The sequence below is a fragment of the Thalia democratica genome, chromosome 8 (assembly GCF_965202585.1).
Source record: "Thalia democratica chromosome 8, ktThaDemo2.hap1.1, whole genome shotgun sequence".
Taxonomy (NCBI): Eukaryota; Metazoa; Chordata; class Thaliacea; order Salpida; family Salpidae; genus Thalia; species Thalia democratica.
Window position 1 is genome coordinate 37,467,569 of NC_139172.1, and position 23,792 is coordinate 37,491,360.

General features: G+C 25.3%; 11 non-coding genes across 11 annotated transcripts; 9 read left to right on the top strand and 2 right to left on the bottom strand.

The window, feature by feature from the left end:
* Positions 1-13,728: 13,728 nt before the first annotated feature.
* Positions 13,729-13,810, top strand: Trnal-aag (transfer RNA leucine (anticodon AAG)). Its single transcript has one exon. It is a non-coding gene; the product is annotated as a tRNA-Leu (tRNA).
* Positions 13,811-15,090: 1,280 nt separating this feature from the next.
* On the top strand, positions 15,091-15,172 carry Trnas-uga (transfer RNA serine (anticodon UGA)). The gene has a single exon. It is a non-coding gene; the product is annotated as a tRNA-Ser (tRNA).
* A 792-nt stretch (positions 15,173-15,964) lies between these two features.
* Positions 15,965-16,038, top strand: Trnat-agu (transfer RNA threonine (anticodon AGU)). Its single transcript has one exon. It is a non-coding gene; the product is annotated as a tRNA-Thr (tRNA).
* Positions 16,039-17,548: 1,510 nt separating this feature from the next.
* Trnaa-agc (transfer RNA alanine (anticodon AGC)) lies at positions 17,549-17,621 on the top strand. The gene has a single exon. It is a non-coding gene; the product is annotated as a tRNA-Ala (tRNA).
* A 790-nt stretch (positions 17,622-18,411) lies between these two features.
* Trnae-uuc (transfer RNA glutamic acid (anticodon UUC)) lies at positions 18,412-18,483 on the top strand. Its single transcript has one exon. It is a non-coding gene; the product is annotated as a tRNA-Glu (tRNA).
* Positions 18,484-18,489: 6 nt separating this feature from the next.
* On the top strand, positions 18,490-18,561 carry Trnah-gug (transfer RNA histidin (anticodon GUG)). The gene has a single exon. It is a non-coding gene; the product is annotated as a tRNA-His (tRNA).
* Positions 18,562-19,950: 1,389 nt separating this feature from the next.
* On the bottom strand, positions 19,951-20,022 carry Trnaq-cug (transfer RNA glutamine (anticodon CUG)). Its single transcript has one exon. It is a non-coding gene; the product is annotated as a tRNA-Gln (tRNA).
* Positions 20,023-20,127: 105 nt separating this feature from the next.
* Trnap-ugg (transfer RNA proline (anticodon UGG)) lies at positions 20,128-20,199 on the top strand. Its single transcript has one exon. It is a non-coding gene; the product is annotated as a tRNA-Pro (tRNA).
* Positions 20,200-21,166: 967 nt separating this feature from the next.
* Trnal-aag (transfer RNA leucine (anticodon AAG)) lies at positions 21,167-21,248 on the top strand. The gene has a single exon. It is a non-coding gene; the product is annotated as a tRNA-Leu (tRNA).
* A 681-nt stretch (positions 21,249-21,929) lies between these two features.
* Positions 21,930-22,002, bottom strand: Trnak-uuu (transfer RNA lysine (anticodon UUU)). Its single transcript has one exon. It is a non-coding gene; the product is annotated as a tRNA-Lys (tRNA).
* Positions 22,003-23,086: 1,084 nt separating this feature from the next.
* Trnaq-uug (transfer RNA glutamine (anticodon UUG)) lies at positions 23,087-23,158 on the top strand. Its single transcript has one exon. It is a non-coding gene; the product is annotated as a tRNA-Gln (tRNA).
* Positions 23,159-23,792: the final 634 nt, after the last annotated feature.

Consider the following 23,792-nt stretch of genomic DNA (forward strand, 5'->3'; position numbering starts at 1 on the left):
GAACGATGCTGTAGAAAGAGGGTTGCCGTTGATTAGACGAATTTACCCGAATAAAGACTTTACTACTAACTATGGATGAACTTATTTTTTAATTCAATTGTTAGATATACACCACATATGTTTAATTATAAAAAATCTAATTACGATTGTAAAATTAGTTAATGTCCATTGGTTAAGATTAATTTATTTTAGAATTTAATTTAACACCAAACTAATATCAATTGAGACACTATTGTTTTTACAATCAAATTGTTATTAAGAAAACTTAAAACGAAGATTATAACTCACTAAAGTTGGCTAGTTTGAGCAACTAAAAATAACAGTTAAAAATCATCAAGTTTTTAATAAATTGACTTACGAGTGTGTTTTAGTTTTTTAAGCTTTATTTGACTTTTTGATCTATGGCCTTTTGAAATTTTGAACGCAAAATATTCAAAGTTTTGAATGTTAAATTGCACATCTTGATTTCAACTTAGAAAACTTAGCTCTAATAAATTTTTTTTAGCTTTATATTATAAACTACTAAGGATTTAAAACCAAACAAATTATTTGAATTGTTTTTAGTTTTTTGATTTATATTTTAAATCCTAATAATAGCTTCGAACATTAAAAAAGATGAAACCGTCTAGTATATTTTTTTTATCATTTTTTATTTTTTGATACCAATATTTGAACATTATAACTCATAATTTAACTATATTTCAGTATTTTAATAAGAAAAATATCTGTTTTATTTTTGAATAAAAATATATTTTGTTTTTACACTTAATTATTTCAAACTTGAAAAATACTAAAAAATTGTTAGCTTGTTTTGTTGTAAACATTTGTCTTTGACCTTAATTTTTAAGTGTTTAATGAATTTAAATTTTTTTTTCATTTTCAAGTTTCAAATAATAGTTGAGAACTTGAATAGAAATAAGAACAATCTTATATGTTCTACAATCGGCTTTCAAAAACTTAATTTTTTTTTAAATGCAAACCATTAAAAATACTTTTTTAGTGCTTTATTTACGTAGTTGTGGTTTATAAGTGTAAATCATAAAATGGCTTTAGTTAAATAAAAGTGTAAAACTAATTTAATTTTAATCTATGTCTACTTAACTTTATGAATCCGGTAGATCACTAGTCATTTGTGGTTATATAACTGTGATCGCCTTAATTGTTGCTTGAATGTATAAATATCTTCGTTTTTTATTAAATTTGAATATTTACAGCTATATATTAGACTATAGTTACAACGGTTATATGACCAGGGTTGCCACAAGGTCAGGGAAGTCTTGAATGCAGGAAAAGCTTAAAAATGACAAAAGTAAAGAAAAAATTGAAGTTTTTGAAAAAAAGTCTGAAAATTTGACAAAATTTGAAAAAACATCAGATTTTTTGAGTTCAAATTTACAAAATTCCTCATTTACCAAAGCCTTCAAATGGAAAAGAGTTAATTGAAAAAACTTTAAAGTCAGACTGATAATTGCAAAAATGTTCTATAAATAACAAAATTACCTAAAAATGTCTTTATTTGTTAGAAATTAATAAAATATCCTATATAAAACTGCAAAACTTTTCTATTAACATATTGAACTACTACCCTACTTGAACAAATAGTTTTTGTAAGCTTTTTTGTACTGACGATATTTGGTAAGGATACTTCCATGTGTTTATAAATTACAAAAAGTATTTTGTTGATAGAGCCGTTTATTGCAAATACATCAATCATACACAGATGATACATCAATCATATTAGATGATTGAGTTCCGAAAAAAAAACTGTTGTTTTAACTTTTGAAAAAATAAGATTCAAAGCTTTATATAGTTTCAAGTGTTTGATTATCTATTTTAAAATAAGTTTTATTTAAGAATTTAATTTATAAAAGTCAGGAAAGATTTAGTAAAAAGTCAGGAACTTTTTCTCAGGCTGATCTGTGGCAAGCCTGTATGACAAGTCAAATTTAAACAATTTAATTTCTTAAAAAATATTTTTGAGTAACCATATCTGAAAGTTTAGTTTTTACTATAAAATAAAACATAAAATAAAAATGTATTACCCTGTTGAAAGTTACAAGTATTTTTCAGAGATAGTTTTAATCAACTGAAATTTTTGGTATAAAAGTAAAAAATGACTTAAAGTAAGGCAGTGTATAACTTTTTATAACCTTGACTTAAACATTCTAACAATTTTATTTTTTATTCTATCAATTTTTAATTTATTTTTGAATTTACAATTTTATTTTTATTTCTATCAGCAACTACATGACATCATATATCGAGAAACTATTGCCCAATGACAAAATTAACTGTGTCTAGTAAACTTATAATCATTAAATGAAATATCAGCAACCATTAATTACACACTATATTTTAATATTTTTACTTGCTATGGATTTAATCTTGAATTCAGTTTAGTTCTTATGATAAAAAAACTTATAAGGTGTCACTTAAAATGTTTGTAATTTTTTGGTTTTGTATAAATTTCATATATGTTTTTATCAACTGATGTTTAATCTAGTAAAATGTGTTTGTGTTTTAAAGTTGAAAAAAGTTACATTATTATATCATGTATCTACTAGTTAGTTATTGTACTTAATTTTATGTACATAAGACAACAAATGAGATTATTTATGATACATAATTTTTGACCTTTGGGAGATATTTCTTTTGAAACATATATTTCAAAACAGACATTATTTTAGTGTTTTGTAAATTACTTCTAAACTCAATAATGTTGTAGATAATGAAAGAACACGTATTGAAATGATTAGTTTTTGTTTTGATATATGGGCCTTAAATTTCAACTTAGTTTTACCAACATTAATTAATTAGTTATACCATATATAATGATTAAAATAAATGTTAGATATAAAAATTTTAGTAATGCATATAGACTTATCATCAACAAGTCTAAATAAGTATACGTATATAATTTTGTTTATCTGTATTCAAACCTTAAAAAATTATTCACTTACTTAACTAGTTAAAGTATATCAGTGGGACAAACTAACCTATTAAAACAACTCTTTTTTTCTGCTTGGTTGTTGAATAACTTTACTTAAAATATTTTGTAGTTTACATTTTATCTGAAATGATTTTACTTTCGCTAATAGTAGTATTTAAATAACTGGTAGTTTTGGTATAAGTGTAAAATATGAGTTTAAGTGTGGCAAATTTATACCTTTTTTATAACCTTAACTCAAAAGTTACAATTTTATTTTTGATTCTATCAACTACTACATGACATCAATTATAGAGAATCTATTGCTAAATGACGAAGTTACCTGTATCTAGTAAACTTTATAGTATTAAATAAAGTATCAACAACCTTTAATTACACACTATCTTTTAATATTTTTACTTGCTATGGATTTAATTTTAAATTCAGTCTAATACTTAAGATATAAAAACTTATAAGGTGTCTATTAAATGTTTGTAATTTTTTCGTTTTGTTATAAATTTTATATATGTTTTTATCGACTGATATTTAATCTAGTAAAATGTGTTTGTGTTTTAAATAGAAAAAAGTTACATTATCAAATCATCTATCTACTAGTTATTTATTGCACTTAATTATATGTACATAAGACAACAAATGAGATTATTTATGATACTTAATTTTTGACCTTTGGGAGAAATTTCTTTTGTCACATATATTTCAAAACAGACATTATTTTAATGTTTTGTAAATTACTTCTAAACTCAATAATGTTGTAGATAATGAAAGCACACGTATTGAAATGATTAGTTTTTTGTTTTGTTATATGGGCCTTAAATTTCAACTTAGTTTTACCATTATTAATTAATTAGTTATACCATATATTATGATTAAAATAAATGTTAAATATAAAACTTTTAGTAAAGCATATAGACTTATCATCAACAAGTCTAAATAAATATATGTGTATGCTTTTGTTTATCCGTATTCAAACTTATTAAAAGTTATTCATTTATTTAACTAATTAAACTGTTTCAGTGGGACAAGCTAATCTATTAAAACAACTCTTTTTTTCTGCTTGGTTGTTGAATAACTTTACTTATAATAGTTTGTAGTTTACATTTTATCTGAAATGATTCTACTTTCGCTAATAGTAGAATTTAAATAACTGGTAGCGCTGGTATAAGTGTAAAAAATGAGTTAAAGTAAGGCAAGTTTATACCTTTTTATAACCTTAACTCAACATTATAATTTTATTTTTAATTCTATCAACTACTACATGACATCAATTATAGAGAATATATTGCTAAATGACAAAATTAACTGTATCTAGTAAGCTTTAAATTATTAAACGAAATATTAACAACCATTAACTATATACTATCTTTTAACATTTTTACTTGCTATGGAATTTAATTTTAATTCAGTTTAGTACTTATTATATAAAAACTTAAAAGTGCCACTAATATGTTTGTTGTTTTTTTGTTTTGTATAAAATTTTATTCATGTTTTTATCAACTGATGTTTAATCTAGTAAAAGGTGTTTGTCTTTTCAATTATAAATTAAGTTATATTGTCATATCCTCTATCTACTGGTTAGTTATTGTACTTAACTTTACATACATAAGACAACAAATCAGAATATTTATGATAATAACTTTTAACCTTGGGAAGAAGTTTCTTTTTGTCACATGTATTTTAAAAAATACTTCATTTTAACGTTTTTCAAATTACTTCTAAACTCAATAATGTTTTAGAGAGTAAAATAATACATATTGAATTGATTAGTTTTAGTTTTGTTACAAGGGCCTTAAATTTAAACATAGTTTTACCAACATTAATTAATTAGTTATACCATATATTATGATTAAAATGTATGTCAGATGCAAAACTTTTAGTAATGCATATATACCAGGGTTTCCAAAGTGGGAGATTTTAGTAAAGGGGCGAATTGGGGGGAGGGGGGCGATAACTAATAAGGGAGCAAATGGGGGCGATAACTAATAAGGGGGCAAATGGGGGGGGGGCGATTTTATAATTTTGGGCAGTCATAAAAATTTTATTTTCTATTTCGTTATTTTACTAATTTTAGCTTGCCATTAAATATTTGACCCTGAGGTAAAACTTTAACAAAAAAGTCCTTTTTTTTTACGTAAAGTGTAGATTTCATTTCGAACTTGTTTGTGCATGAAAAATTGAAAAATATTTGAGATTATAAATACATCTCATAGGAATTGCAACAGATGATGTGCCGTCTATGATAGGAAAGTATCGTTAATTAATCACATATTACAAAGATTTAAACCCTGACATTTTTACTACTCATTACAATATACAACGCCAACATGTAGTAGCAAAAAATTTGAGCTGACTCATTAAACTTTGTGATAAAAGCAGTCAACAAAATAAAAAGGCAGGCTTTACAAAGTCGTCTGTTGAAACAGCTGTGCAATGACAATGATGAGGTTATGATAAGTTGATAATGTATACAGAAGTGAAATGGTTATCAAAAAGAAACTGTTTAGAAAGTTTTTGGTTCTTTTTAATTCAGTTATTGACTTTTTTTGATAAGGATAATGTATGGGCAGACAATCTTGTTTAAAAAAATAGACATTGCTTACATGTCATACTTATATGTTAAAATCAACAATCTTAACAAAACTTTACGAGGTAAAAACTTGAATCTTGTAAAAGTCAAAAGTAAGATAACCAGTTTTAGAAACGAATTTAAACTGTATAGAAAAAAATTCAAAAATAATCAGTTTTCACAGTTTGCAAATTTTAAAAACTTAAAACTTCAAACAAGCGAAGGTGAAGTAAAAGTAGTTTTATCTCTTCTGGAACAGCTTAAATTTGATATTGATAAACGGTTTACTGACATTTTTCAATTAAACGTCCCGAATTGATTATAGATCCTTCGAAGCAGATCTTTTTGAAGTAAACGTTGACTTACAGAAAACTTTCTCAGACTTACAAACTGACCTTGAACTTAAAGTAAATTTTTCCAAAGAACGATGTCAAAGCTTTTGGACTCAACAAAACTAAGGCAAAAGTATCCAACCATTTTGGAGGAAGTTAGATTTTTGTTTATTGCTTTTCCTTCTAGCTATATTGTTTAGAAAGCTTTCAGTTCAGTTATCGACATCTTGAGCAAAATATATAATCTAGATATTTGTAAAGAAGGTGACTTGAGGCTTTATTTGACTGATTTAGAATCAGATATAGAAAAACTTGCAAGCAGTCATGAAGCTCATCCTTTACATTAGATTAGACTTCAGTTGCAGAAACTACTTTCTGTATGGTCTTCAACTTTAGTTGAATTTTTTACGAGGATTTTTACTTAAGCTGGTTTGAGTTGTATTTAAGTAGTCATTTTGTAATAACAGTTTTATTAAGTTATTTATTCTACAACATGTTTGCTTAAAGTCTACTGAATATTAATTGCGGTAGACTTCCTGATGAGTTCGCACTTTTTACCAAAACAACTTTAGTTAATTGGAAGCATGTATTCAAATCACGGATAACCTGTGCTTTTTTACTTACTACGCCCAAGAGAGCTAGTAGGTTTTTTACTGCAGGTTTATACTTAACATATGACCACCTTGTTACTTTATTTTTTAACTTTCATATAAAACACAGTTTATTTATTAAATATTTAAAATATTTGTATGGGATATCTTATTTAAACAACCGACTGCTACTTTATCAACTAGTTATTATTTTTTATATATTTTTTTGTATTTTTATATTTTTATACACAATATATATGTAATTTTAAGTCATTGTGATTTTATTTATGTCGCTGCAATTTAATTATCGGTCAGTACTTTGTAAGCTTAATAACAAGTCTGGTTTTTTGTGTTTTGATTTCTTAAATTTTAATTTTTTCAATTTTACATATAAACTAAATCTACTTTCTAATTGTACATAACTTTGATTTAATCTTTACAAGCATTTAATATATAATATACATGTCACATCGAGTTTCTGTGTTTTTTATTGTCTCCTCCGTTGTTAAGTTTTAACAAATTTTATTGATTCACTAACTGATGGTTGATATTTTATTTTGTTTAAAATAGATTACAAACATAAAAATTAAGTAACAAACTTTGCAATAAAAATTAAACAGTTGAAATAACCCCATTTATATTGTGACGTGATTATTAGATGTAATGAATGTATAATTTCATTGATTAACAACAGTAAATTTGAATTAGTTATCTTTCCCATTAAACGTGAGTGCTTTGTTTATATTATGAATTGTTGTTTTGTTGTGTATTTTAGTTTACTTTACTTGTTTTAGACTTAATAATTACAAATATTATATAGTTTTATAACAGTATGATTTAATACTAAATGTTTTACCTACTATTAACTATTATCTGTAGAAATTATGTTATCTTAATAAAAAACATGTATACATCCACTTTATTCTATGCTTCTATTCTTTCATTACAGTAATTATTTTTTTACAGAACCCAGTTGAAGTGTGTTGATTCGTTAACACATAGAACATATGTTGGTACAATAAAGGAAGATTACTGTATAATTTGTTTTTATTTATATTTTAAACAAATATTCTATTGATTATGCTTTAAAAACTTTTAGTGTAATGTAAAACGACAAATATAAACTACAAAATTAACCAAGTCAGTTAAAAACAAGAAGTTAAGCTGTTTCGTTATAATACATATAGAATATAGTTTTTTTTTTTTGTTCTTAGTTAAAAAAGTCAGAGTTCACATTCAGAATATTACTTAGTTTTCTACTAATATTACATGTTGGTGTTGACACGGTAGATGTCAAATATACACGAAGAGATTTTTTTTTACGAAAACACTTTTGCATAGGTTAAAAATATTTATAATCTATTTTATTTTTCATTAATTTAAATACTGTATTCGTTTTATTTTATTTGTCACTGTTACACCTAACTCTTATCTTTGGAGTTCGGTCGGTAATTATTATTATTTTTTTTTTCTATCACTTTTTTCTCTAACTCTTACCCTAGGTTGGTAACTTAGTTTTTTGTTTTTATTTTTTCATCAACTTATTTTATTGTTTTTTTTTGTTTTATTCCTTTTTTATTTTAAATCTCGTGTAAAAATGACTATTCGTGCAAAAGTGTCTCCGTGCAAATATTTCTTTGTACAAAAAAGTCCCTTCGTAATTTTTTTTTGTTCAAAAGTGTCCATTCGTGCGTATTTGACCCGTTCCCTTTACATCTACTTTATTGTTTACTTAGAGGCTTTGAACATAAAAACCAAAAGCTAGTTTAGTAATCTCACTATGAAACACTGCGAATAGCTTGGCTTTAACAACACTACATTTCATAATAGAACTGAAAAAAATAAGATGCTTGTTTTTATTCAAGTACTAGTGGTATGTGCAATCTATCAAACATTGAGAAATTTAGTATTGCTGTAAAGTGGAAACATCAATAATAAAAATCTGAGGAAACCAGGTCAGTGAACTTCAAGTTTTTAAATTTTTGCAATAAAATATTAATAACCATTTGATTGAATATCCTTAGACCCTAGTACCTTTTTAGCAAGATTTGCATTAATTTAAATAGCAAAGTGCAATAGAAGTAAGTAAGTTTAACATATGAAAATGTTTTTCACTGCATGTAAATTAATTGAAACTTAATATACATGCTTATATTATTCCCTTATTGCTGAAATAAATTAATTACAGTTTCATATCAAAGTTGAAATTTCTACAATCTAAAATATGTATTTGCAACTTAGTCAGGCAAGTTTTTCTGACAGTTAGACTATAAAAAGGAATAATTTATTTTTTGAAGTGGGAGATAACACAATGTGTTTAAACATTATTGCTACTTAACCAGAAATATTGTTTTTGTAAAGTTTCAGGAACACTATTAATTAAGTGGCAGTTGTGTAAAGGTTTTCAATAAAAACAAATTTTAAAATTGTTATGTGTAGGTATTTAAAAGGTGAGTAACAAAATAATGTTATTTACTTTCAATGTTACTCTATAAATTAAAACTTTTAATAACTTAAAGTTATGTAAACATAGTTTCACTAGTTTATTGGACTAGTACTTTTAAATAGTATTATTTTGATTTTATTTAAAAAAGTTTAGAAGTATGTTCTAAAATAATCTAGTATTTGAAAAATATATTTAACTATCAAGGTTTGAGGTGTTTGCCCTGTTTTAACAGGTTTATATTATTTTGTAGAGCTTTTTTTCATAGCTATCAGATAGTTATTAAAGCATAAAAAAATTCAAAGTAAATTTGGAGAAATAAGTGATCAAAAAATGAGTTTATGCACAAAGTAAAGGTTAAAATATAAATTAATAAAAAAATAAGTTTTTTAACAAATATGTTTCTTGTAATTATAGTAAATTCATTAAAATTGTATTTAGAAAATCACTTAATAAAAACATTTGATTTTGAAAAACTATTATAATTAAAAACCACCTTTTTTTACTATTTTTATAGGTATTATAATAGTTCAACATGTCAATTTATTTAAATCATCTAAAGCATAAAAAGATTGAGAAATTATAATTATTGTGTATAAATAACATAAAAATTTAAAGTTTTACTTCAAAAAAATAATAGCTAGATTTTTAGTGAATTTTGGTGGTAATTAATATAAAATTAAGTTAATGTCAAGAGTAACTGACTACTTTCTTTAGTAAAAACTGCCTGATGTTTTATGTTTTCAGTTTTTTGTTACAGTTTATGCTAGTTTTTGTAAAAAAAATCCCTTACTCTATGTGGCCGGCCTTAAATTGTTTTAAGCTTTATAAAAATTAAGTTGCTAGCTTTAATACATGTAATGACTGATAACTCTATTCATAACTACTTATATGAATAAATTTACAATCAAATTATTTTATCTTTATTATGTGGAAATTACTCACTACAGATATAAAAGTATTTTTAGTGATGTTTTTAAATGATGTTTCCTTACTTAATTTTATACTTTTAAGTTGTGCAAAATAAAAAGCAACTTGTGTTAGAAGTAACCAAGTTTTGTAAAAAGTTAATTAGCAATGTAAAACTTGATACTAAACATAACAAGTATAAAGTTAATGAAACTGTAACATAGAATTTTAAAATTATTATTTTATAAAATAGTTTTATGTATGGTGGGTAGTTTAATTATTTTTTGTATATATTATGTAAAGTAGTAATTTTTTAATATAAAATGTTAATATAATTTTGGGAATTGAAGTATTTATAAGAAAGGTATAGTATGCTTATACTTAATTGGATTATTAGTAAAACTATGGTTGCTGTTTTTTTTATGCTGTTAAATAAATGTTTTTTTTTATATAATATTTTATACTTTTTAGTGTTACAATTAAGCTTTCCCTACAACACAATTTTTTTGATAGTATTTAAAAAAATTCTCTATTAATCTTTAAGCCAAGCACAAATGTTAAAATGAAAATTATAAAGTTTCTATGAAAATTCTCTTTAAAAATATATAAAAATTGAATTTTTTACTTTATACTTGATAAAATATTTCCGAACCTGTCACTTATTTTGTACTTTGGTTTTTTTTAAACTACTTCAGTTGTTTTTGCATTTAGTAATTGGTTATATACCTTTTAGTTGTTTATTGATAAAGTAGGCAGAGAATGACCTATAAAATAAGGTTAATAAAAGCCTTTAGAGTGGTCTAGCTGGTTTGCCTGGTTTTTGTATACATAAAAGTGTTTAGCCCTCAAGTAGTTTTGGCATTTTAAAAAATTTAAAATATTTATTTTTAGGGACAAGGAGTCGAAAATGGCAATTTCAGTATTTTTTTCATGGCGGTGCAATTTGAAAAAAAATACTTGATTTAAAATTTATCTCCTCAACCAGTTTTAAATCAAGCTTCTTCAAAATTTCACAGGTAATTTCCATTTTATTTTTTATTTTAGTGCAGGAGATTTTCTTATCCTAGAAAATAAGTTTTTATGTAATTTTGACAATTTTTTTATCAAACTCTCTCAATCAAAAGATTAAAAGATATTAATGGAATATTTTCTGAAAGTTAAGAAGTATTTATCTTTGAAAACGTAGGAGAAACTATGCTTTTAGTGATCGTAATAGTTTCCTATGTAGTTTTCACCTCCCATTTGGAACCTATTGTGCCCTTCAAATCATACAGATATACTTTTAAATTAGTTTAAAATATGTAAAAAGCAAATTATAGAAAAGTTAAAACTGTATAAATTAAAACCAATTAAATAAAAAGTGAATAACTACCTTACGGTCTTAATTGTTTTGAAGAGCATTAACAAATTTAGTTTATACAACTTATAAAAATAAAACCCTTGAAAAATATTCATATTTTGTTAAAACTTAAACCACAAGTATTTTTTATGAAAAAAAGAATACTAATCTATATTAAATGTTTCCTTTTTTTTCATTTTAACAATTTAAAGCCTCTATAAACCATGAATGTATTCATAAAAAATTCAGTATATAATTTGCTATGTACTAGCTTTGAATTATAAACACATTAGTTAACTTGTAGAATAAACACACTAACAGTTTTAATTATACCACTAAAGCTTTAAAAATTACTATAAAAAAATAATTTGTTGTACCTTGATTGATTTTATTTTCTTAACTTTTTTTTCATTTACGAAGCTTATGCAATTTCCATAATAACTGCTTTTAAATAGTATCAATTTTTTTTTAGTAGTATTAAAAAATTAAAAACATAAAGTATTTTTTACATATGTTATCATATTTCAATTTTTTTATCGTGTTTTAAAATTACTGTTATAAATTAGTACTGTACAATTTAGTGTTTTCTGACAAGTTTGTAGTTTTTCACCGTACTATCTACATGCTACATTTACCATAGGTTTGACTTATACATGATTTAATTTTAACCATTTATAAGCTTCAGATTTTTTAGTAATACTTGTTTTACCAGCTGTATATTTAGAAGTTAGAAGTTTTATATTTTTAAAATTTTAGCATTAAAGCTTTGAAAAAGAAATTAAAAAAACAAGTTTTATAATTAAAACCTATACAATTTGATAACTTTGAAAAATTTTAGTTTGAACTGAACTAATACTTTAAATATGTTTGTGTAATTCACAACGTTAAAACGTTCTAAGAACTGTTTATTTCACTTGATAATTGAAATGTCTTGTCGATTGATAGTTTCAAGTGTTAAGCAGTTTTGTTATAGCTTTATTGTTGGGGTAGGTGTCAGAAAAGCACAGCGTCACTTTAGCACGGGGAGACACTTTAGCACGGGGTGACACTTTAGCACGGAGTGACACTTTAGCGCAGCTTCACTTTAGTACATTTAATACTTTTATGTAATTAAATTAAATAATAATTAAGAATATATTTGTTAAAATGTTTAAAACTTAACTTTACTTATTCAGCATACTGTTGATTAACAATTTTAGGCACTCAAAACAGTGAAATTAAAGGGAAGTATATCTACCAAAGTTATTTTCATTAAAACTATTGTTAAGCAAGGAGTAAATTTAATACAAAGCTTGGTAGCCTTTTAAAATTAGTTAAGATTTATAATTAGAGAAATCACTCGTAAGTAGTAATAAATGTTAACATATTTAGTAGGCTACATTTTTTGAGAAGTCTATACTTGATACCAAAAAGAAGTATTAGAAAACAAAAATTTAGTAAATAACTGGTAATTGAACAATTAAATACTTAAACTAAAGTTCTTAAAATTATACTATTTTAATACACACAATAAAATACTATTGCTTGGTTGACAAGGTTGGATTAAATACTTTATTAATGTAAAACACAAGTTAGTTTAAACTTTATATGAACAACGAACAAAAAATAAATTTACAAAACTTTATTAATCCATAATCAAATTATACTGTATTCTGCGTAGGAATTCAAGTATGTTATCATTTTCATTAAAGTTTGAAACAAGATGAAACACCCGTTCTTCCGCTTATTTGTACTTTGGTATAGAGAAAAATTCTTTAGCCGTAAATTTTTTTTAAGTTAGTAATTTTATGTCTATACTTTAGACTACTATACATAAATCTTATAACACATACATTCGTATTAAAATTTGCGACACACGTAGATGTAGAAGTAGAGGAACTTAACATCTTTTTGTATTGCAATATTCAAACATATATGAATTTTAATGTTTTTAGTTATCGGTGTTTTTTAAAAAACGAAGGCAATTTATTCATCAGCATTTATTATTATTTATATTTACTAACTAAAATGAATTGAACCTAATAAAAATGGTACAAAAAACCTTAAGCTTATTTATGTGGCTTGGTTTATACAAATAGTTTTGTGTTGAAAACATAAAACTAAAAGTTGTGAAAATGCCTTCGTTAAATATTTTAGTAAGTAGGTTAACAAAGTTTGTTTATCTGTTTTAATATTATTATAAAAAGATAAGATAGGTTTTTAGTTAAAACTTTAACTTTTAACATATTTAAAACTTTTTAACTTTTATTCTATATGTTGCATAGTTTGTTTTTATAATTTTAAACACAACACTAAAAATGTCATGAAGGCATGAAAAAGAGTGTTAGTCCATGCTAAATAAACGCCGTGCTAAAATGTCACTCCGTGCTAAAGTGTCACTCCGTGCTAAAGTGTCACCCCGAGCTATAGTGTCACCCCGTGCTATGGTGTCACTATGTGCTAAAGTGTCATTCTGTGCTAAAGTGTCACTCTGTACTAAATTGTCACCCCGTGCTAAAGTGTAACTCTGTGCTAAAGTATCACCCGTGCTTTTCTGACCCGTTCTCTTATTGTTGATGTAGTGTATTTTGATTATATAAACGTAAAACATTCAGAGCAGACAGCTGGTAGCATGGCCGAGTGGTCTAAGGCGCTGGATTAAGGCTCCAGTCTCTTCGGAGGCGTGGGTTAGAATCCCACTGCTGCCACTACTTCTAGGTCTTATTAAAGAAAAAGCTTAATATTTTTTTTTTGGTGAGTTTTAAATGGTTTCTTTTTTCTTCACTTGATATATTGTTTTGTTGAAAACCTATTTGGTTAAATTATAAAACACAAGTTTTAAGTTAATTTGTAAAATAAATAAAAATATATCTTTTGAAGGTGATAGAATAATCTGTGTTTATTAGTCATTATTCCCTGTGCAACAATAACTTTATTGAGTCTTTCAAATAAAATAAAGCGTTTAGTTATATAAAATATTGTTTAATTTTACATATTTTAGATAAAATAATCAATGATTTTTTTTTTTTGTAAAATTTGTTTGATAACTTGGATTTTTAAAGTTTTAGACTTTTTTTTCTTAAATATTGAGCATAAAGATTTACAAAACAAGGTTTTGAATCTGTTAAATACTTTAAGACTAAACTTTATATAATACTTAAAAACTTGGCTCAATCAACTAAATATTTTTTATGTTACATTTTGGCTTTAAAAGCTAAATTTTTTTTTAATGAAAAATTTAGTATGTCACAGTGTTTTAAGAAGCCAAACGTTTTACAAAAACTAATATTTGATCATATCTTTTTTGATAACTCAGTTCCTTAAAAATGACTTATTTAGTTAATGTTTTTAAATTTTATAATTCAATTAATTTAGCAAGTTAAAAAATGTTCCTCTTAATTAAAAGGTTTTATATGATTTGTTATAAACTAAAAACTTTAACATTTAAACTGGAAAAATAGGTAATGTGAAGCCAAAATACCAAAGCAAATAGTTTACAAAAGCATATTTTTTTTTATAAATCACAATATATAACATTTTTACAAAATTTTTCTTCTTTTAATGCCTTGACTGATTGCGCGTTTTGAATACAAAACATTTAGTAATTGTATAAATTTCTTTATAAATTTTTAAACTTGATTGTCAAAAAAATGTTTTACTCGTTTTAACTAGTCTCAACGATACCCTCAGTTGATTAATAAAGTCTTATTCAAATAGATTCTATTGTTTGAAACAATGTTTTGACATTAAAGTTTGAAAATTCGAAGTGATGTTATTTTCGTTATACATAAGTTAAGAACTATTATTGTAATCTCAAAAGTTAAAAGTACACAATAGTATCAAAATAACCATTATAATATTTCTAAAACTCGAGTATAGTACATAACATTTCATTGTTTAATCATGTCAAATAGTTTGTACTACTTAAAACTTGCCATATGTTGTAATGCTTCAATATATTAGCACATATTCACGCGTTCACTCGTAAGCTGCGATGGCCGAGTGGTTAAGGCGATGGACTTGAAATCCATTGGGGTCTCCCCTTGTAGGTTCAAATCCTGCTCGCAGCGCTTTTTACAATAACATTTTTCTTTATCCTTTAATTTATTGCCGAGACTTCGTAGTTTTATTTCTAAGTTTGTAAAATCTTCCTAAGTTTAATAAAATGTGTTTCTTAATTTTAGAAAATTGTTAAAAGATTTCTGGTTTATTGTTGAGTACTAAAAAGCTAACTAATTTAATTTAGAAAGCATTTGACTTTTAAAAGCAAAGGTAACTATAAACTTAGCAATGTTGATTTCTGTAAAAACGTTTTTTTTTTAATTCAAATTGATGTTAATTTTTTTTTTCTGAAATTAAGCTGTTTTACCAACAATTCAGTTTTGTAGCAACATATATTTTTGTTGTTAGCTTTCAAAAAAAAATTATACAGTTTTGTAGACAACAAAAGTTTATACAGTTTTGTACACAACAAAATGTTTAAAAAATTTTATTTGTATAAAAAAATCTGTATCGTTACATCATAAAATCTATGTTCAATTATTGAAATTATGCAGTTTTTTACAATTTTAAACTTATTTGTCAACACAACTTTTGTAATTCTTTAGTATATAAGTAGGTAAATTCTCAACTTATATAAACCTTATTTATTAAAATATAAAAAGAATTTTAACTAAACAATAAAAAATAAGTGTAATCTCAAAAATAGTGCTTAAGTATATTATTAAGAAAATTAGTTAAATGAAATTTTTTAAACTTGTTAATGATATTAATAAAACTAAAAATAAAAACTGCCGTTAACCTTCGGAAAGCATACGAGTTTAATTGATTATATATAGAGCAACTTTTCCAGTGAGTTGTGTGGCGCCATGGCTTAGTTGGTTAAAGCGCCTGTCTAGTAAACAGGAGATCCCGAGTTCGGATCTCGGTGGTGCCTCGCTTTTTACTTTTTTATCCAACTCTTACCTTATCCAGCCTATGATTTTTTTTCTAGTTATTGTTATTTATTTTTAAAATGTAATTAAAGTATGTTTTCATTTTCATCTATTTGAATATTGTAGCTTGACAGTAAAGTAATTTGGTACTATTTCTATATGAATAAAACTAGAAGTAAATATTTTTTTTAATGAAAGTTTAAATTTTTGAACGAACTAAAGCTAAACTTTATGTATTTTATTATTTTCTGATTTCAAATTTAGTTTTGTTATTGTTATTTGACATCAAAACTGAAGAAATCGCTTCAACTCAACTTTTTCTACAATTACATTTATTATTTATTTTTGCCGCCTCTTGACTCTGTACAAAAGGTCGATCTTTTTTATAACAGATTTATAGAAATTAGCTATACTACTAAAAATTTTATTTTGATGTAATTACTTTACACTATTCAATGCTTTTCTATTTTTGTCTATAACATACGGTTTTTTATTCGTTCTCAACATTAAAATTTAAGGTTTGAAATTTAAACTAATTTCTAGCTGAGTTTAACTTCTGCTATAAATAATATGCAAATTTACTTTGTACTTACTTTTGTTTTATTACCATATAACTGTTTTAAGGTTAACGTCGTTGTTTGAAGAAGAAAGTTTAAACTTATATTGCTACCATAGAACTTTAAACTCCAGTTTCTTGCAATTTGATGATAACGTTTGACGATGATGTATGAAAAAATTGTAATGAAGCAGAAGCTACCTTTTTAAGAAAACCCTGCAAATAAATAGTACAGGTTAGTTATTTACTGTACACTAAGTTTAGCTTGTTTGCTTTTTTTTTTTTTTTGTTTTCAAACTTAAAAATTTAGTATTTGTTCTTTTGTAACTAATGCTTTACATTTTAGCTAGACTGATTAACGAATACTAAAACAAAAACATGACTTTTCTTTATATTTAAGATGTATGTTTTGGTTTATGGTATAATTTTTAAGATCATTATACTTACCGTAGTAGTACGTACTAATACGTAAGCAATAAGTAAGCTTTACTGTTTACAAAGTTCGCAAACGTCTTAAATTTTTTACTACTATGTAGTTCATACTGTTGTGAATATTAAACTAACTGTATGTTTTTGTTTAGTGTAATTAACTGTATATTTTAATTAAGGCAAATAGTGTTACTCTGTAAATATTTTAAAAATGAAACTTTAACAATACAAACTAACAACATTTTTTTTTTAATATTGTAAATTGCTGAATGTTAAACTTTTTTTTGTTTTGGTTTTACAATCCCTTGATTTCAAAACTTATGCATAGTTTTTGTGCAAAATAATATATTTTCATATCTATGAGCCATAAACTCAAAGTAGTACTTGTTGTTATTAGTTTAAGATTAATAATATTGCTGTACTAGACGCACAAGTAAGCTAAAACTTTGAGTGTCAGTTTGTGACTAATGTGCTATTATTGCGTCACACTAGCTGTTTATATTCAAAATTTTCCCCTTTGAATGTGTGGGGGTGTAGCTCAGATGGTAGAGCGCTCGCTTAGCATGCGAGAGGTACCGGGATCGATGCCCGGCACCTCCACTTTAATTTTTGTAGATTAGTTTTTAAAATTTGCTTTTGCAAACAATTGGCCTCAGATTTCTTGCACTAATACATTCTATTTTTTTATCTCTAAATTTTATTGAATTCATTGTTTTTCACCAATATTTTATAAAACTATGTGTTAAGCTTGTTATTTGATTATAATTATAATTTGACTAGTTAGAGTTTTATTTTAGAAATTTCTAAATATGGATTATTTTAATACTTATATTTCTACTCGTATGCTTTTGCATAAAATTTAAAGCAGTTTACTTATTTTAATCCAGAGTTACATTTTTTATTTCCGTCTGTTTTCGTTAACTTAAAAGTTTTAGTAGCTGTCATAAAATTTAAATTTGTTTTCAAATTTTAAGATTGTCGAATCTATGAGAATTTTTTATGTTGTAAAAAATGTTTTATATATGTGCTTTATATATAATCCACAAGCTTATATAGTTTTAATTATATTATTGTAGGAACACAACATATTTTAAACCTGTAGTTTAGGAGACATAGACTGATGTTCATTACTCAGATGATACTTTCCTAAATATATATATATATAAGTGTTTACATAATACATAAAAATTAGGCTATACGTTAGTTTTTAAACAATCCGCATTAGTAATCTACCTTAATGTTTTAAAAGCAACTTAGATGATTACCAATGTAAAAACAAGTTCTTATTTACAATTGTGCTAAACTAGCTTTGCTGAACAAAACTTCATAGCTTTAAAGTCACAATGCGCTTGTTATAGTTTATAAACGCGAGAAGCGCGTAGCTCACAAGTCCTACATGGTCTAGTGGTTAGGATTCCTGGCTTTCACCCAGGCGGCCCGGGTTCGATTCCCGGTGTAGGAACATTTCGCTGTAATCGTATAGTGGTTAGTACTTCACGTTGTGGCCGTGACAACCCAGGTTCGAATCCTGGTTACAGCACACTTTTTTGTAGGTTTAGATCGTAGCTTTAGAAATTAAACTTATACATAATTAAACTTTTATAAGTTATAAATAATTATTTTAGATATATTTGACCACTGATAAACAAATACTCATTTTAAAAGTTTATTTACTTTACAATTCTTGAATTTCATTACTAGTACAGACATTATAAAACGGTTTGAATACAAACGTTTCATTAAATAAAGTTGTTGTTCATTTATTTTATATTTATAAAAAACTTAACTTTGTTTAAGCATTTAGTTTTTGAATTTAAAGATAAATTGTAACAGCTCAAGCTTTTAAATAAAACTAAACTGTTATGTGCACATTAAGAAATTGTATTTTGTACAAATAGCAAATAATTTTTAAAAAGTAAAGTAAAATTTTTGTACTTTGATTTAAAACATATTCTATTATAGTAACGTATTTTAACAATTTTTAAAAGAAAATATGTTTTGAATTTTTGCATGATTAATTGAGTTGGTAAAATAAGTTTTTCTCAAGTTAGAAATATATTAAACAACAAGCATATCTAACATTAATGTTCTTTATCTAAGTATTGCTTTAAAAGTTTTTATTTTAAATAGTTTTTATGTCAGTGTAAAATTAAAAACAGACTAATAACATTAAATCTAAAACTTTAAATAGAAATAATTTTTCGCTTGACAAGTATATTTATATGATTAAGTTTTATTTGGGTTTTACGACTGCTATTAAATGTATTTATAATTATAATACAACAACATGTTGTTTAATTTATTGAAATATGGTTATATTACAAATTAGTTGTCGATTAGTTAGAAAAAAATTCAAACGACTTTAAATACCCAAATTAGATGTTTTACATATAAAAATGATAGTTGATAATTTCGTAAGATAGATTATACGTTAAAGCAATTTCTATTAAAAACTCAATAACAATTTTAAAAGCAAACTATAAATCTTATAATGAAAAATAACATAGTAATTTACAACTTATATTTAAACTTGTGGTTAAAATAATAGCTTAAAAGTAGTATAAAAACGTTACTTTAAAAAACTTTGTTTTATAATTTTAAACCTAGTTTAAAAAACATTAATTAACTAATTTAGATATTTATTGTTAGTTTGCTATGTTTATAAGTTTTGAAAATATTATACTTTTATTAAAGTAAGCATTAGTTTATTTTTATGTAAACTATAATTTCATTTTTTATTTAAAAGGTGTTCGGTTTTGTTTTTAAAATTGTTATTAAATTTATATTTTGGATAAGTGTGTTTATAAGAAGTGTAAGTTTCTATTGAACAACATTAATTTATTTACACTTTGTTTTTAAATTCATTACGAAAATATCAGTAGAATGATAAAACTTCAACTTATAAATATACCATTACAAAAATAAAATGAGGTCCTACCGAGACTTGAACTCGGATCACAGGATTCAGAGTCCTGTGTGCTAACCATTACACCATAGGACCGCACGCTACTGCTGAGCATTGTAGTAATATATACGCTACGCTAAGAGCAGCTTTTGTGACGTAACAATAGTGTTTATAAACGTGCGATTACGGCAACCAATAAGTGGCTCGTTGGTCTAGGGGTATGATTCTAGCTTTGGGTGCGAGAGGTCCCGGGTTCAAATCCCGGACGAGCTCTTCTTTTTTGTTTGAATATAATATTTTAATAATTCTAGAAAATTTCAAGTTAATGTTTTTTTTTTGCTTAAAAGACCTTCGGTTTTTCGTTCTCAGAAACCAAAATAAAATTAACTGATAAGAAAACTATTTTCCTCGCAAAAGAATTGCAAACACAGTATGACGTAACGGTTACAGTTAATTCAAGTCAAGTTAGTTTAATAATTAAATTAATTAGTAAAATAATTGAAAGCATTTGGTAAATTTAGGTTATTCGAAATTCAGTAATGTTAATTAAAACTAAAAAATCTAATTACCTTTTATGTGGCAATACAGACTTTATAAGCTCGTTTATTGAAAAAATAGTTTTTTGATAAACAAGGCTTATATTGGCATTTGCAATTTTTCTTTTAAATATTATTAAAGGTAAGCAAAGCTTTTTATCAAAAAGTAAGTTAATTTTCTTTTTATATTACATTATTATTATACTTTTTATCTTAAGCGTTGTCGTGATAGTAATTCTGTTTAGTACGAGAGGAACCGCTAACTCAGATATTTGGTTCATGTATTTGGCTGATAAGCCAATGATGCGAAGCTACCATCTGCAGGATTGTGACTTAACGCCCTAAAAGCAACCGAGATCGCCCTAAACTAAGTTTTGAAGTTTTGAGAACGTATGCAAGTGCGACATAAAAAGTTCGAATATTAGAACTGACGAGTAGAAGATACTAAATGACCTCGTCAAATGGCAATCTACTGTAGACAAAAGACTTAAAGGAATGAAAATCAATTTTAATCAATCAAATTTTTAAAACTCTATCAAATTAACTTCATTTATTTCAAAAACATCTTTGAATACAAAAAAAAAACAATGGAATAGGTTTTCACAACAAGGTTTTATTTTCACTGGCAGATTATGATGTAGCATTGTTAAGTAGTGTGTAAACGCTTTAGTTTATAAACGCATTATTTTGTTAATATGTCAGTTGGTAGCATGGCCGAGCGGTCTAAGGCGCTGGATTAAGGCTCCAGTCTCTTCGGAGGCGTGGGTTCGAATCCCACTGCTGCCACATCTTTTAGTTTTTATAGTAATAAATTACTACATTATTTTATCAAAAGTTCTATTCGATCTAAAAAGCAAAGTTATTTTATAACGTTTTAATTGTGGGTAAATATCATAAAAATAGCAAGTGCTTGTGAAACTATTTATTTGAAAATAAACTAGTTTTAGCTAGTTGCCAACTATGATTAAATATTTACCCTAAGTTTAAACACAATTAAAATAAACAACATATTTCGTTATCAAAAAACTTAGTTATTTAAACAAAATTGATAAATATATCTAAAATAAACACTTTTTGTTTTTTAATTTAAGTACTAGGAAAAATGTAGCAGATATATACAGTGATACTAGATGTTTTATGATAGTCTTTTTTTTCGTATAAAAAGATAGTTCAGTTGCTTACAAAAAATCGAGCTTGAAAAATAATTCTAAACTAGTCAATAAAATAGCATAAAAACAATGTTTCTTATATCTTTTAAATTAGTATAATAGGAGTAAAACAACGTTACAAACTAAAGCAACTATTTTCGAAACATAAGATACAACTTGTATATAAAACAGATATTTAAAGCTCAAAATATTTCTACACAAGATTAAGGGTCTAAAATAAACTTTTGTCATTACACAATTCAGTATATAAAAATCGACGTCAACATAGCTATTTTCGTAGTAGAAAATACTAAAAAGGAGCCTGACAGGGGACTTGAACCCCTGACCGTTGGATTAAAAGTCCAACGCTCTACCGACTGAGCTAGCCAGGCTCATGTTGATATTGGTTTTTCAGCGATTATAAAGGCGAGTTTTGAACATAGTGACGTAACAATAGAGGCTTTGTTGTTATAAGCTGTTTGCTATAGTTAGAGTGTATAGCTGTTGAAAGTATCTGTAAAGTTTACATTGAAGCTTATACAACTAGTTTGTCAGTAGAAACTGTAGTAAGTAAAAACAATTATTTTAACTGTAACAATTAATAACCAAGTAAAAACCTTTTTTAAGGCAATGATAGCTTTATCTATACGCTGTTTATACACAAGTTACGTTTTGAAATTTAATTTTTGCGATACTTTACAAATAATAAAAATATTTTTATTTTGTTTGTATATGTTTTTTTGTAACTTATTTTGTGTAAACTATTTTTTATGTACAGATTTAATTTTATAGAAATAAATAATTTTTGTTTTGTGATACGGTTTTTTTTTCTATACAAAGTAGTACTTAAAATCATTCAAAGCTATGAATATTTTACTTTCTGAATAAAAAATTAAAAATGAATAGAACTAGTTTATAAAATGTTTAAAAAAATACATTAGTTTAATAGAAATTAATATTAAAATATATTGACTACATTTTATTTGAGTTTAATAGGATAATAATTTTTTATTTAAACACTAAACTTGCCCATGAACTATTGCATATTTTTTACCTACATTTGTGTATGTTAAGATTGGTAGTTAAGTTAGTAATTTTTTTTTTGTACCTTAACACATTATTTCGTTTTTTTATGCTTTAATTTTTCAAGTCAATGCTTTTTGTCTGATCATAAACAAAAAAAAGCTGTCAAGTTAAATAAAAATTTAAAACTAGTAAAAATGCAATAATCGTTTTAATGTTAATTTAAGCACATAAAGTTTTAAAAGTATAATATAAGGGAATATGTAAAAAACAAACAAGTACTATCTTTAATTTTGAAAATCTTGGCACAATTTAGAAGCGTCAGTAGTAAAAATAAAAAACACTTTTAGCAATTTATTGTAAAGCTTACAAACTTTAAACTTGGTAGAGCTAGTTTTGTTTTGTAAGCTTTTACGATGGTTTATAAACGCTTAAACGTTTATTTATATAAGTGGTCCCGTGGTGTAATGGTTATCACACTGGACTTTGAATCCAGTAATCCGAGTTCAAGTCTCGGCGGGACCTCCTTTTTACTTGACAACTAAGTTAACTTTTTTGGTTTGATTTTAGTGCCGACTAAATAAACTGTTTTAAATAATAATCAACCAATATTGTAATCTTCAAAAAACTCTGAAACGAAAAACAACTATTTTAAGTGAGAGCCTTAAACCGCCTCTACTTTAGACTGTCGTTAAATAAAGTAATCAGAGGATTTCTTTTGAAGTATTTTTGCTAATTCTATATGCATTAATAGTCCAAGATAAGTTACTTTTTATACAATACAAAACTGTTTAATCATTTGACTTGATTTTGATGTGTAAAGTAATTGCATTAGATTTTAGTATTTAAAAAATCCTCTAAAAATAAACGAGGTACTGTACACTTTTGCTATTCTTTGTAATTTTTTAGTAACTATTTTACTAAAATAAACAGTGTAAACGGTGTTTTCACTTTTTGTCCAACTTAGAATTAAAGATAAATATTTGTACATTTACTAACTTTAAAAAGTTAAAATTCGCTAGTTTAATGTGTTGTCTAAGTGGACTCTTAGTTTAAAAAATCTGTTTTAAATACATTTCTTAAGTGTATTTAATGAAAAAAACAAAAGGAACCTGAAAGCGGACTTAAGCCCCCGAATAAAGGTCCAGCGCTCTACCGA